This window comes from Tamandua tetradactyla, chromosome 5 (assembly GCF_023851605.1).
Source record: "Tamandua tetradactyla isolate mTamTet1 chromosome 5, mTamTet1.pri, whole genome shotgun sequence".
Classification (NCBI taxonomy): Eukaryota; Metazoa; Chordata; class Mammalia; order Pilosa; family Myrmecophagidae; genus Tamandua; species Tamandua tetradactyla.
In genome coordinates this window covers 24,184,653-24,198,441 of record NC_135331.1, presented here as the reverse complement: position 1 = coordinate 24,198,441, position 13,789 = coordinate 24,184,653, and the positions used below count along the sequence as shown (strand labels likewise).

At 38.2% G+C, this 13,789-nt stretch overlaps 1 pseudogene; it reads left to right on the top strand.

Moving 5' to 3' along the window:
• The first annotated feature begins 11,878 nt into the window (after positions 1 to 11,878).
• Positions 11,879 to 12,889, top strand: LOC143682300 (cytochrome c pseudogene; annotated as a pseudogene).
• The last annotated feature ends 900 nt before the right edge of the window (positions 12,890 to 13,789 follow it).

The window sequence follows — 13,789 nt, the reverse complement described above, 5'->3', positions numbered from 1 at the left end:
TATGTGCCTCATATACTTTAGTGCACTCCAGCTCAGTGCATAAATATATGATTATTATGTCTTCTGGATGAATTATCCCTTTTATTAATACATGGTGTCCTTTCTGTTCCATTTGTCGTACATTTGAAGTCTAATCTATCTGAAATTAATATATCTACCCCCGCTATTTTCTGGTTGTTTTTATGAAGTATCTTTTCCAATCTTTCATTTTCAACTTATTTTTGCCCTCAGTTCTAAAGTAAGTCTTTTGTAGATAGCATATGCGCTGGTTTGAAAGGATTATGTACCCTGTATAAAACCTATGTTTTAATCCTGATTCACTTGTGGAGGCAACCATTTCTTTTACTCCCTATTCAATAATGTAGGTTGGAATCTTTTGATTAGATTATCTCCATGGAGATGTGACTTACCTAATTGTGGGTATTAACTTTGATAAGAGGGAGGTGTGACTACAACCCATTCCTGGTGGGTCTAGATTAGTTTATTGGAATCCTTTAAAAGAGGAAGCATTTTGGAGAGAGCAAGGGAGTCACGAGAGAGCCAAGAGAACCATAAAAGCCCAGGCAGCCAGAGACCTTTGGAGATGAAGAAGGAATATGTCCCTGGGGAAGCTTCATGAAACAAGAAGCCTGGAGAAAATGCTAGCAGATGTAGCCATGTTCACCATGTACCTTTCTAGTTGAGAAAGAAACCCTGAACTTAATCGGCCTTTCTTGAGTGAAGGTAACCTCTTATTGGTGCCTTAATTTGGACATTTTTAAAGCCTTGAATTAATTGGGACATTTCACGGCCTTAGAACTGTAAACTTGCAACTTAATAAATTTCCCCATCTTACTTATTTGATCGGTTTATTCTGGAGCTTTTCTCTTTTATCTTTTATCTAGGGTTTCCTTGTTGCTTGTCTTTGTTGTTTGAATCTTTTATCTATGGTTTCCTTGTTGCTTGTCTTTGTAGTCTGAATTTGCTAATTAAGTTAACAGTTGGGCCTTGCTTGGGCTCTCTTTGCCTTGCTCCTAGTAGAGACTGTTCCTTTCCCCATGGGATACTGTCTCCAAAACAGCTTGCCATGCCAGTGGGGGCAGAGGCATCAGCTTCCACAATTTGGGAGACTCAGTTACTGCTCTCCACTCTGATCTGTGCCCTTCCATAGTCTCCAGACTGATGTATGATACATGTTCAGTCATGGAAGTCCCCTAAACCATTTTTCCACTCGGTGCCAGGCTATTTACTTGCTGACCTAGAGGACTAAGTTCCACATCTCCCAACACCACCATCTTACCTGCCCTCTTCAGTAGTTTCTTGGTTTTCTAACTACCCCACTGGAAGTATCTTCTTGGTGACCAGAAATAGTAGAGGTGCTCCAGCATAACTTTGTTCCAGCATAATTTTTCTCTTTGGGATTGCAGCTGAGGCTAGTGGTGATAGCTCAGACCACCTGGAAAATGACCTCAACTCAGCGTCAGGACTTGTCCTAGCTCTCTACTTTACTTTAATTTTACCAAGTACAGAACAAAAACCAAGGGATTATATACTTAGCATGTTTTTTATTACTTTGCACTGCATCATGTACGTAGCAAACCAAATACTGGAAAGTTGAGTCTACAACCATTTCTAAACTCTTTTTTTTCTTTGATTTTAGGAAATGAATGCAACACAGCTATAGTTTCTTAGCATGGTAACCATGTCACCATCTAAGACTAAAAGGATCCCAATCCTCCATCCTTTCATTTAGAGTCTTTCCAAACTACATTTCAGAACCTCAAGTTTGTTCCCTCCCACTTTTTCTGACCTCAACAATATGTGGAATACAAAACCATCAAACACCTGGTACAAATAACTAACTCAAACTAGTGGGAGTTTGGCCAGACTCCGAAGGTTAAATAAAATCGTCAACAACATTCCCCTTCAGGCACAGCTGTAAATTTGGATACCCCAGTCACCCTCACTTCTGACAAATTGGCTACAAATTCTGGAATTCTCACCACCTTGGGTTCAATAATTTGCTCAAATGACTCACAGAACTCCATGAATGGTCTATACTTTTTATTACAGTATAAATATTTTATTTAAAGGACACAGAAGAAACCAAAGAAGAGACATGTAAGGTGTGGTGTGGGAGGGTTTCAATGCAAACTTTTATGTCCTCTCTATGTGGAGACAGAACAAATTTACACTCACAGCAGAGCAATATATCTTCTCAATCATGGCAATTCAGCCAAGTTTCAGGTATCCAGATTTTATATGAAGATTCATTATTATGTTTTATTTAATAAGTGCCTATGTGTATGAACTCATTCTTCATCCTCTCTCCTCTGCCCAGAAGTCAGGGAGCTCTTGGTTCAATGTCCCAACCCATGATTTCTCATTCTGATATGGCTCTCCCACTCCATAAGAATGCTGGTGTGACTGGCAACACCCTGTCATGTCCTTAGCTTATGAAATATCAGGTGAGGTCCGTAACCCACAATAAATGACAGGATACTCCTATAATGAGAAATTTCAAGGATATAATGCAAACTGAGACAAAAAACAGCTATATTATTTATAATACTTTATAAATATTATATGTGTATTTATAATATACATTATTTATAATAAAAGCTTTGGAATAAGGCACTGGGGAATGGTGAGGAAGAGCTACCAGCACTTGTATTTGAAAACAGAATAAAGAGACTTGGTTGCATTGCCTTTGTGCTTACCAAATCCCACACTCTCTCAATCACATCTTCTCACAACCTTGGGCAGAGATAGTAATTGTATATTTTCTTTCCCCAAGGCTAGTAGAGAAGTGACACCTGGCCTTCAAAGTAAAAGAGGGTATACCAATACCCACAAATAATGGTAACTTCCAGTTGTTTGTTAAAATAAACTTCATAGGGGGAATAAGAGGTAGGTGACTACACTTGGCCAATCCATGACCAAAAAAATCCAAATCTAACAACATCAAAACATAGAAGCAGCCTTTTTTATAAACATCTGCAGTATATGTTATAAGAAATGCCCTTAAATGTCTGCCTTTATAAGAAATGCCAATTTTATGCAAGCCAATCAAATATAAGTACCTTAAGAAAGGGCTCTCTACTAGAAACAGCCCAAAAAGCAATGCAGTTATGATATCCCATCTGAACATATCCTCATCTGGTTCCACTTTATAAGTTTCCACTTTCTGCTCCCTAGGCAGAGCTATTCACCTTTTTTTGTTGTGGTCCTGACTGATTTAAGAATTGTTTGTTGTCTGAATTTTGCCACATTTTAATTGCCTCAGTCTTTCTTTTCAGGATGAATTCCTTTTTCCAGAGAGCCCAGCAAGATACAGAAAGCAGAGGTGGCCATAACCTCCATATAGGCCTTAAAATTAATACTGGTGACCCACAATGGGATGGTAGAGGAGAAAACAGCCTGGCAATACCTTTAGGCCTTGTAGTCACTCCAAGGAGAAAAGAGTCTCCTATAATCCTGCCTAAACAAATCAGCTCTCCTTGCCAGGATCAAAAATAAATCCCTAAGGCTGGGAAGCAGAAGAGAGTGATTTGAGAAACTTCACCTGCAACTGTAACATCCAGGCCACCAGATGAAGCCATTGAAGAGGAGAATGAGGAACTTCCTATCTTGCCTTCCTCTTGGTGCCTCAACATTGCCTACTACCATGTCATCTTTCCAGGAGCCCTCTCCTGCTGCAGGGCTTCTCACCACTGGAGTCCTAGGGTCCTCCAGATAATCATAGATCCTATTTTCAAGGAAAGTAGGCCTCAAACTGCACATCTATCCATCGTGGTTCCAAAGAATTTTTGTTAGAAGTCCAACTTTGCTGGGCCTTTAACACCAGAAGCCCTCCCTCTGGGTGCATTTTAAACCAGACAGCCTCAGAAAAGATGAGATGGTCTAATACATGGTAGAAGGAAAAATCTCCATTGTCAAGAGCAGGGAGCAGCGGGACCAAGCTCCCACATACCAAACCCTAATGTTAGAGCCCCAGAGTATATTTACTCCTTTCTTTATACCAAATGAGCCTAAATGCTGCTGCATGATACCAGCCTTGTTTCATGGTGGTTCTACAGAATGTAGGAAAGGCAAGGAATGATTTCAAAGACTTTCTAGGGCAGAAAAGGTTCCCTTGGTTGGTAATGAGGAGTGGCACTTTCAGAGTAGCTGTATATAAAATGCAATAAAAATCATTTCATTAGAAATTGCTCTCAGTGCCACAATATTCTGTACATCTATCACCAATCCTTAGTGGATCAAGGGTCTGTGAAGTAGAAAGGACATGACTGTCCCCATGTTGTATGGATCCACAGGTGCGTGGCCTAGTTCTGCCCTCCAGGTTTAGATTGAATTCCTTCAGACTGTTCGCTGGAAAATGATGACTTCATGCTTTCCCTGCTCATTAGTAAGTTCTCAGTGGTCCCTTTTCTCATCCTCTTCTCACAGGAATTATCATCATCTCTATCTCTAAATAATCCACTCATGGAAACAAGCTCTTTTGCTTTTAAGATTTGTGGATCATTAAGGAATTTACTATAATTGATCCTGGAGATAGCCCCTTTCTCTAGAGTGCTTGTTTTCTGCTTCCCTGAAGAGGCCAGACAACAAGGTTTGCATATTCCTTAGCACATTCAAGGTTCTTCCTTGGTGTTTTCTTTGACCTGAGAGGAATGAGGCTTGACTTCTTGGGTACATATATCTATGCATTTGTGGCTGAATTATAACCGGATGCATCATTCAGTGTCAGAGGAATTACACATCAGGCATTACAAAATGTATGGAGTAAATGAAAGAAACCTGCCTCGCTATTTACTGGTGTTTGACTTCAGCAAGTCAAGTAACTCCTCTATATTTCAAAGTCTTCATCAGAAAACTGAGGGTAAGAACATTCGCCTATCAAGATTTTTGCAGTAGTACATGAGATTAGTTTGTAGCTATCCTGGCTCATCCATGGCATGCACTCTTTTCTCAATCAAGGGTCAGGATCATCCCAGCCACATTTGTGGTGGTTGGGTGATGCTATATCCACCTAACAGGCCTGCTTTTGTTTGCTGAGCTGGTTAAACAGTTGAAAGGAGGAGGGAGATCCTGTAGCTATGCAAACTCTCTGTACTGCCTGATAGCTAAAATCTAACCCAGAGCCTACAGGGAATAACAACTGAAGAACCATGGCTGCTGGAACCTCATTCCTCACAGAATCCAACATCCATACATCTGAGGCCAGTAGCAGTGCTGAGATGTGGGTGGCTCAATGTGGCCTGTAAGTGGCAAGAAGTTAGCTGCTGCTTCTTGGTCAGATTTTCCATCTCTTCCTGGATAAGAAATGAATTTCTCACATTAAGAAATGAATCTGAGGTTGAAGAGTTTACTATCCCCATAGGCTGGCCCATCCAAGGAATATATCACAGCAAAAGCCTTGTTTGTGCTTACAGAATATTCATCTTAGTATTTCCAGGATTTATATTGAACACAAACAGCTTTGGCCTTGGAGCTCAGTTGGCTGTTATTTACTACATGAAATTGTTGGTGTTCTTCACTTATTTCTTTCAGTGGGATCCTACTTTGCCATTCCATAGAGCAGGTTTACACAGCTCCAAATTGTGTGTGTGTATGTTGGGGGAGCATCCAAACCAATATGGTGAATATCTACTTGCAAGGAATTTGCATGTCAGTCATTGGAAGGACAAGATAATTTCCAATAGGAATAAAAATGAAGAAGTGTTTCAAACTTTCAATGGTGCCAACTCACCTGTGTAACAGAAAAATAAAACAGATGTAAAAATTTGGAAATATAGGATATGAAATATGCATCAGGAAAGTATTAAATGAAATAGAATGAATCTATGAAAATTGATGTCATGCACCAAATCTTATTACTCTTTAGAGCAAAGCAAATAATGATGTTTATATATAGCAAATTATGATGGTTTCTCTACATTTCCCATGTTTTACCTCCCCCTGTCAGTTACTTTAGTCTTCACAAAGTCCCTGTGGTGTAAGTCCTCTTTGTCTATATTTCTACTTGAAAGACAGGCACAGAAAAATCAATTGACTAACTCAAGGTCATATAATATGAATTAAAACTGCCAGGATCGTTCCAGGCCAGTTTGTTTCCAGAGCCCACATCCTGAAACACTGGGAAATAAAGCCTCTCAAAGGACCCATAAAATCCTGGGGAAAGTCAACTGGCATTTGGTTCAAGACTTGTCACCATTAATGAAAGTACTAATACCTCTCACAGTGAGCAGGATGGAATACCATCATGCCCGTTGCCTTTGTAGCTAAACTTTTATTTATTCTTTAGTATTATGTGATACCTCGTTGGCTTGGATTTGTAAAAGTAGCCTTAGCATGCAAGCCCTTGCCAGGCTGTTTGCCCTTTCTCCCCATCCTTATGAAGCAGCTGGTAAACAGGCAGAATAGGTCCAGATCTGCTCATCAGGAAATCACTGGCTTGACCTATCACTAGCCCCGGGTCTCACCGGAGGTTCATGGAAGAAGACACTGTACAAAGATCTTGGATGTTAGGTCCAGACAACAGCACATTTTACTGTCATTCCAACCACAGAAAATATCTGTGCAGCAGTTCCTTGGCTGGGAACGGAAGGAACTAGGAAAGACCCCACTTGCAGACTCCCTATGACCTCACAGGCACCCAAGAACTCCATCGTGAAAGTTGAAAGACAACCTACAAATGGGAAAATATATTTGGAAACTGTGTAATTGATTGGGCTTTAATATGTAGAGTAAATAAAGAACTGCTACAATGCAACACAAAATGACAAACGATGCAAGTAAAAAACATTGGACAAAGTAGTTGGATAGACATTTCTCTTAAAAAGATATAAAACTCACTGATATGTACATGAAAAAGATGCTCATCCGTTTGGGAAATGCAAATCAAAACCACAATGATTTACTGCTTCACACCCAAAAGAATGACTATTATTTAAAAAGTGGAAAATGATAAGTGTGGGAATATGAAGAAAAAGGATCTTTGTGCTATGTTGTCAGGAGTGTATAATGCTAAATCTGCTCCAGAAAACAGTTTGGAGGGTTCTCAGAAAGCTAATTGCAGAAATAACATGAGACCCACCAATCCCACTTTTTTTTTTTTTTTTTTTTTTAAAGGAAAGACAGAGAGAAGGAAGGAAGGAAGGAAGAAAGGGAAACATTTTCTTGTTTTATTGTATTTTGTTTTTCCGTTTTTTGTTACATGGGCTGGGGCCGGGAATCGAACCGAGGTCCTCCGGCATAGCAGGCAAGCACTTTGCCCGCTGAGCCACCGCGGCCCACCCCCCAATCCCACTTTTAAGTATGTCCCCAAAAAAATTAAAAGTAAGGATATGAACACATATTTGTACACCAATGTTCACAGAAGCAGTAAGAATTGCCAAATATTTAAGCAAATCAAATGCCTACCAAGTGATGAATGGATAAGCAAAATGTGGCATGTGTATACAGATGTGTGTGTACTATACATATATATATATATATATATATATATATATATATGTAACAATGTTGTGCAGACTAAAAGGGAATGAAGGAGGCAGTGCGATGGTGGCTCAGTGGCAGAACTCTCCCCTGCCATGCTGGAGACTCGGGCTCATTTCCCAGTACCTGCCCATGTAAAAAAAAAAAGGAAGGAAGAGTTGATACATGCTACAACATAGATGAACCTTGACGACATTATGTAAAGTGAAAGAAATATCATATGATATCAGTTACTTCAAATATTATATGCTCTCGGTTATTTGAAAAAATTAGAATATGCACATTCATAGAATCCAAAGCTGGAAGATGATCACCAGAAGCTGGAATGGGCTTAGGGAATGAGAAATTAATGCTTAATTGGTACAGAGTTTCTGTTAGGAGTGATTGAAAGTTTTGATGATGGATGGTAATGACGGTAGCAGAAATTTGTGAATGTAATGAACACATTTGAATTGTATATTTGAATGTGGTTAATGGGCAAATTTTAGGTTATGTACATGTTATCACAATAAATGTAGATATGTACAACATAAACATTGAACCATATGTAAATTCTGGGCTATGGTTAATAGCATAATTACAATACTGTTTCATCAATTGTAACGAGTACCACACTTAAGCAAAATGTAAATAGGGAAAAATCATCTGTGAGGGAGGACATATAGGAGCTCTGTATTTTCTGCTTGATTTTTCTGTACATCTATAACTTCTACAGTTAAAAACATCTGCAAGCTAGGATAAGAAATGAACTTCTGCAACATGATAAAAAGCACACGTGAGAACCCTCAGCTGATATTATTTTCAACAGTGAAAATCTATGCACTTTCCCTTTAAGTTCATCAACACAAAGATCCCTTTTTTTACCACTGTTATGCAAAACTGTACTGGATATTCTAGTGAGAGCCTGTATGCTATAATAATAAATAAAAGGTAATTTCTAGTTGACTAGCATAGAAGCATAAGATGCTTAGGGTTCTGGAGGCCCGCAGAATCTTTGAACAATTAGCGGAAGTTTCATCAAAACTCCTAACAATAGGTAAAGAGTTGCAGTAATTTGGAAGGTGCTGAATCTTGAAAAAGCAGCCTGAAAACCTGTAGGTGAAGTTCCTGGTGCCTTGTTAGCCTCTTTCCCACCAGTTTCCCATTACAGTGGGGAGCCAACCTGTACTCCCATTACAGGTACCTGGTTCTGTTTGAGAGAGAGCAATGTAACAGCTATGTGCATAGTGGGGGCCTGTATGTCAGTGCCAACCTGTCCAGTGGAAACCTAAAGACTGAACCAAGAGACCTGTCTAGGGTGTGGCCTCCAATAATTTGACTTAAAGGTAGAGGCCATTTACAGACAACTAAAGCTAGAGAAGAAGCAAGTAAGTTGAAGCAGCCTACAGCAAAGGACTTCCTGCATTAAGTCATACAATGGAACACCCAGGAGGAGGTGAAAATCTATTTTGAAGGGAGGATAGGGGACATTAGAACTCCTGAAAACTGAAAATGAGCGAATTCCTAAGGACCACTAACAGGCACAAGTCCAGGAAAGGAAGCAGGATCATGGCTCAACTTAAGATAAAAAAAAAAAGACAAAGCAGACCATGCAGTTCATTTCATATCTATCTGTGGTAGTTAGATTCAGTTGTCAACTTGGCCAGGTGAAGGTGCCTAGTTCTGCTGCTGTGGACATGGGCCAATGGTACATGAACCTCATCTGTTGCTCATTAGATCTGCAGTTGGCTAGGAGACATGCCTGCTGCAATGAATGACGTTTGACTTAATTGGCTGGTGCTTAAATGAGAGTGCAATGTAGCACAGCCCAAACAGCTCAGCATACCTTATCTCAGCACTCACAGCTCAGCCCAGGCCTTTGGATATGCAGAGAGAAATCACCCCCGGGAAAGTTGTTGGAACCCAGAGGCTTGGAGAGAAGGCCAGCAGAGACCATCCTGTGCCTTCCCACATAAGAAAGACCCTCAGTTGAAAGTTAGCTGCCTTTCCTCTGAAGAACTAATGAAATACATTCCCTTTTATTAAAAGCCAATCTCTCTCTGGTGTGTTGCATTCTGGAAGCTAGCAAACTAGAACACTATCTCAGATTGATCTGTGTGATAGGACAGCTTAGCTCTAAAGGAAATCACCAGCCAAAGCACAGTGAAATTGCAAAGTCTGTGAACACTGGTTTTTGGCTTTGGTATGTTTTTGAAAGATCCTAGCTCCCAAGGAAATGTCTGTAATATCTCTAGAAGGAAAAGAAAATAAAGACAGACTATCAGGAAATAAATCCCAGAGGTAACATTTTTAAATACTAAATTATACAGTGTACAACAAAAACTTCAAGACAAACAAACAGGAGATGGTGCCCCTCCGAAGGAACCCAGAAACCATCAACAAAGAGTATCAGATTTTGAACAAAGACTTTTTAAAAATGAGCCCCAATACGCTCAATAAGATAAAGGACATGACTCATGCTGAGGAAGTGAAAGAAAAATGAATTGAAAAAAAGTGAAAAGAACTAAGAGACATATGGAGCACTTTGCTAGTTTAAGACTGTTATATACCCCAGAAAAGCCATGTTTTTAATCCTAATTCAATCTTGTGGGGAAAGACCTATTTTGGGGTTGGATCTTTTTGATTAAGATGTTTTCATAGAGATGCGACCCACTCAAGTGTAGCATGGGCTTTTTTATTAGGTGATTTCCATGGAGATGTATCTCTACCCATTCAAGGTAGGTCCTAATTCATGTATTGGAGTCCTTTAGGGAGGAACGATTTTGGAAAAGGCTCAGAGCCAACACAGACACCAGATATTTGCAGATGCAGAAAGGAAATGCCTCAAGGGATGCTGTTTGAAATCAGAAGCTAGGAAAAAGGGCCAGCAGGCCATATGCCTTCCCATGTGACATGAGAAACCTAGAAAGAGTAAATCAGCCTTTTTCCTTCTGAAATCAAGGTATATTTCTCTGGATGCCATTTTTATGACCTTAGAACTGTAAACTTGTAACTTACTAAATCCCCTTTTAAATGCCAACCAATTTCTTGTATATTGCATTTCAGCAGCATTAAGAAACTAAAACAGACACCACTAAGTATACCAATATATGGATTGTTAAAGTCTCAGAAGAAGAAAAACAGAAAATAGGCAAATGAATATTAAAAAGAAAATAGCAAAATTTTCCCCAATTTAACAAAAAAACATAAATATGTACATTCAGGAATCCCAATGAATCCCAAACAGGATAAATTCAAAGAGAACTATATCCAGACACACAATAAATAACGTGTACAATACCAAGTACAAGAAGAATGTTCTGAAAGCTGAAAGAGAAAAAGCAGCGAGCAGCATACAAGGGGATCCCAATAAGTTAAGTCCCAATTTCTCATAAGAAACCACAGATGCAAGAAGACAGTGGGAAGAAATACCTAAAGTGCTAAAAGAAAACAATTGTCAGCCAAGAATTTTATACCTGGTAAAATGTGCTTTCAAAAATTTGAGAAAAATTAAGAAATGCCCAGAAAAATAAAAGTGGAAAGAGTCAGTCAAGGTTAGTTCTGGCCTAAAACCTATGCTAAGGGGAGTTATTCAGACGAAAAGGCGAGAAAGGGCAAGAGACAAAGGATCAAAGTGGCATGAAGAAATAGAGACATTCAGGACAGGGAAGCATATCAGCAATTATCATGCCAGTAACCCCACCTTTTACTAATTACAGGGTCTAAAATGCAAAAGCATAAAAGGGAAAGACATATCTATGGTTATGAATATAAAATCTAAAAGATGTAATTTGTAACACGTATAACCAAAAGCTGGGGTAACGGAGATATAGGGACAGATGTGCATGCTGCTGAAGTTAAAATGGTATCAAATTAGATATGATTGTTATAGATCTAGGATATTAAATTTTAAAACACAGTAATCAAAAATTAAAAATATGAAAAGTATATTCTGAATGTAGTTAGAAGGGACTCAAAATGGTACAATAATAAAAAGTCAAATATATATGAAGGAAGGCATTAACAGGAGGTCAAAAAAGTTAAAAGATTTAGAAAATAACAAAACAGCAGAAGAAAGTCCTGTATTATCAGTAGTTACTTTGAATGTAAATTGTATAAACTCGCCAGTAAAAAAGGTAGAGTCCATTTTGTGTGCCAGAATGGACACACAAAAAAGTGACACAACTATATGCAGTTTACAAGAGGCCTACCTTAAAGTAAAGACACAATTAGGTTGAAAATGAGAGGATCAACCAAAATATGCCAGGCAAACAGTACTTAAAAGAGAACTTGGGTAGCTAAATATCAGAAAAAACAGCATTCAAGTAAAAAACTGTTTGAGGGACAAAGAAGGTCACTATACACAGATAAAGAAGTAAATCCAGTAAGAAGATATAACAATTAAAAACATTTAGGCGTTAGAGAGCGGGACGTTGGTCATCTGAGCGGTTTCTTCGTACCCTATGCGACGAGAGAGCGAACTCAAAATGGGTGATGTTGAGAAGGGCAAGAAGATTTTTGTTCAGAAGTGTGCCCAGTGCCACACCGTGGAAAAGGGAGGCAAACACAAGACTGGGCCAAATCTGCATGGTCTCTTTGGGCGGAAGACAGGTCAGGCCCCTGGATTCTCTTACACAGATGCCAACAAGAACAAAGGCATCATTTGGGAAGAGGAGACATTGTTGGAGTATTTGGAGAATCCCAAGAAGTACATCCCTGGAACAAAAATGATCTTTGCTGGCATTAAGAAGAAGGCAGAAAGGGCAGACTTGATAGCTTATCTCAAAAAAGCTACTAATGAGTAATAGTTGGCCACTGCATTATTTATTCTAAAACAGATGTCTTGTGACTTTTGTACATGTATCATATTTAAATTGATCTCATACACCAGAATTCAGATCATGAATGGCTGATAGTATATTTTTGTTGAGCAGTCCTGAGTTAAATAAGATTAGCTTATAGTTAAAATGAATAGATCAAGCTTTTTTAATTTTGATAGTAATTCTGGTTCAGCAAGTGGTATCACTATTTCCCCTTTCTAAAGACATAATTGGATTTGAGCCTAGTTTGAATCAGTAATGTTCAACTTTTCACAGAGATGGTGAATACCAATTCCTTATCTACAGATTGGTTTTATATTTAGATATACATAACTGGTTTTATGAATATATTTGAATACTAGGGAAATCACTTCACTGTCTCAGAACAGAGCAAGACTCACCTGGGTTTCAATTGGTGTTATTAGCCTGTTTAAAGGCAGGTGCTGAAAATAAGGTAGCTATGTCCGCTTTATCTTTTTGGTCTTAACTGTGTCAATCTAATTAAAATTCGCTCAATTTTATTATCTGAAATGTTGCCTTTTAGTTAGCAAAAGGCATTTTGTTGTGGTTTATGTATAATACCCAATAAAGAATGCTGAACCTTTCTCACATTTTATAGATAACATAAAGTTGAATGTTTTAAAAAAATCAGTGTGGCAAGTTAAATTTTGCTTTTTCTTTACTATCTTAAGTCAAGACTAAGTTATAATTCAAGTTGTCTTTAAACTGCCATTCAAAAAATAAACACACATAATACATAAAAAAAAAAACATTTAGGTACCTCACAACAGAGCTATAAAATATACAAAGCAAATAGTAACAGAATTGAAGGGAGATATAAGTGGTTCTACATAAATAGCACAAGACTTCAATACACCATTTTCAATAATGGATAGAACACATAAGCAAAGAAGAACAAGAAAATAGAAGGCTTTAACAACACTCTAAACCAACCAGACATTACAAGTCTACCTAGGACACTTCTCCCAACAGGCGAAGAATAGACACTCTTAGCTAGTACACATGAATAATTGTCCTGGTTAGAACATACAATAAGTCACAAAAGAAGTCTCAAAAATTTCAAAATGACTGAAAACATACAATTTATCTTCTCTGACTATGATGGAATGAAGCTAGAAATGAATGACAGAGGGAGAGCTACAAAATTTTTTAAACTTGGAAATTAAACAATGTACTCTTAAACATCCATGTCAAAGAAGAAATCAAAGGAATATTAGTAAATATCTTAAGGTAAATGAAAAGGAAAACCAAACAAAGAGAACTTTGCCACATGGCAAAGCACATGTGGAGAGAGAAATTTATAACTCTAAATGCTTATATTTTAAAAGAAAAAAGACCTCAAATCAGAGACCAAACCTCACAAATTGGAGGATCTAAAAAAGAAGAGAAAAGTAAACACAATGCAGATCAAGAGGGGAAAACAAATATTAGAGCAGATAAAAATGAAATGGAAGAATAACAAAACAACTGAGAGAATCAACAAAACCAAA